The 2,500-nt window shown below is 46.4% G+C and overlaps 1 protein-coding gene across 3 annotated transcripts in view; it reads left to right on the forward strand.

The window, feature by feature from the left end:
- Positions 1-2,500, forward strand: part of LOC118781571 (diacylglycerol O-acyltransferase 1-like) — a 16,871-nt gene that overhangs the window by 11,852 nt on the left and 2,519 nt on the right. The gene's annotated exons all lie outside the window — the stretch shown is intronic.

Consider the following 2,500-nt stretch of genomic DNA (forward strand, 5'->3'; position numbering starts at 1 on the left):
ACCATACTGACCGTGAATCATATTGACCATAAACTGGATTGATGACAAATCCTATTGACCGCGAACTGGGTTAACCGTGAACGGGATTGACCGTGAATCATATTGACCATGAATGGCATTGGCCGTGAAGCGTATCGACCGTGAATGGCATTGACCGTGAATCATATTGACCGTGAACTGGACTAACCGTGAATAGGATTGACTGTGAATCATTTTGACCGTGAACCAAACTGACCGTGAACTGGATTAACCGTGAACAGGACTGACCATGAACGGGATTGACCGTGAACGGGATTGACTGTGAACAGGACTGACCGTGAATCATATTGACCGCGAATACGACTGACCATGAACCATACTGACCGTGAACTACACTGACCATGAACCAGACTGACCGTGAACCATACTGACCATGAACCAGACTGACCGTGAACCATACTGACCATGAACCAGACTGACCGTGAACTACACTGACCATGAACCAGACTGACCGTGAACTACACTGACCATGATCCATACTGACCGTGAACTACACTGACCATGATCCAGACTGACCGTGAACTACACTGACCATGATCCATACTGACCGTGAACTACACTGACCATGATCCAGACTGACCGTGAACTACACTGACCATGAACCAGACTGACCGTGAACTACCATATTAACACTATGAATCCTGACTCTGTGATCGTCTATCTCTCCCGCACCATATTAACACTGTGAATCCTGACTCTGCGATCGTCTCTCTCCCCTGCACCATATTAACGCTATGAATCCTGACTCTGTGATCGTCTATCTCCCCTGCACCATATTAACGCTATGAATCCTGACTCTGTGATCGTCTATCTCCCCTGCACCATATTAACGCTATGAATCCTGACTCTGTGATCGTCTCTCCTCCCTGCAACCTATTTACACTACGAATCCTGACTCTGTGATCATCTATCTCCCCTGCACCATATTAACACTGTGAATCCTGACTCTGTGATCGTCTGTCTCCCCTGCACCATGTTAACACTATTAATCCTGACTCTGTGATCGTCTCTCTTCCCTGCACCATGTTAACATGATGAATCCTGACTCTGTGATCGTCTAGCTTCCCTGCGCCATATTAACACCACAAATCCTGACTCTATGATCGTCTGTCTCCCCTGCACCTTATGAACACTGTGAATCCTGACTCTGTGATCGTCTGTCTCCCCTGCACCTTATGAACACTGTGAATCCTGACTCTGTGATCGTCTGTCTCCCCTGCACCATATTAACACTATGAATCCTGACTCTGTGATCGTCTGTCTCCCCTGCACCATATTAACACCACAAATCCTGACTCTATGATCGTCTGTCTCCCCTGCACCATGTTAACACTATGAATCCTGACTCTGTTATCGTCTCTCCTCCCTGCACCATATTAACGCTATGAATCCTGACTCTGTGATCGTCTATCTCCCCTGCACCATGTTAACACTATGAATCCTGACTCTGTTATCGTCTCTCCTCCCTGCACCATATTAACGCTATGAATCCTGACTCTGTGATCGTCTGTCTCCCCTGCACTATGTCCTTGTAATGAATCCTCTCTATCTGTGATTGTCTATCTCTCCTGCGCTATCTTAACGCTATGAATCCTGACTCTGTGATCGTCTGTCTTCCCTGCACCATATTAACACTGTGAATCCTGACTCTGTGATCGTCTATCTCCCCTGCACCATATTAACACTATGAATCCTGACTCTGTTATCGTCTCTCCTCCCTGTACCATATTAACGCTATGAATCCTGACTCTGTGATCGTCTATCTCTCCTGCACCATATTAACACCACAAATCCTGACTCTATGATCGTCTATTCCCTTGCACCATATTAACGCGATGAAGCCTGACTCTGTGATCGTCTATCTTCCCTGCACCATATTAACACCACAAATCCTGACTCTGTGATCATCTATCTCCCCTGCACCTTATGAACACTGTGAATCCTGACTCTGTGATCGTCTATCTCCCCTGCACCATGTTAACACTACGAATCCTGGCTCTGTGATCGTCTGTCTCCCCTGCACCATATTAACACTATGAATCCTGACTCTGTGATCGTCTGTCTCCCCTGCACCATATTAACACCACAAATCCTGACTCTATGATCGTCTGTCTCCCCTGCACCATGTTAACACTATGAATCCTGACTCTGTTATCGTCTCTCCTCCCTGCACCATATTAACGCTATGAATCCTGACTCTGTGATCGTCTGTCTCCCCTGCACTATGTCCTTGTAATGAATCCTCTCTATCTGTGATTGTCTATCTCTCCTGCGCTATCTTAACGCTATGAATCCTGACTCTGTGATCGTCTGTCTTCCCTGCACCATATTAACACTGTGAATCCTGACTCTGTGATCGTCTATCTCCCCTGCACCATATTAACACTATGAATCCTGACTCTGTTATCGTCTCTCCTCCCTGCACCATATTAACGCTATGAATCCTGACTCTGTGATCGTC

The sequence above is a fragment of the Megalops cyprinoides genome, chromosome 8 (genome assembly GCF_013368585.1).
Source record: "Megalops cyprinoides isolate fMegCyp1 chromosome 8, fMegCyp1.pri, whole genome shotgun sequence".
NCBI classification, from domain to species: Eukaryota; Metazoa; Chordata; class Actinopteri; order Elopiformes; family Megalopidae; genus Megalops; species Megalops cyprinoides.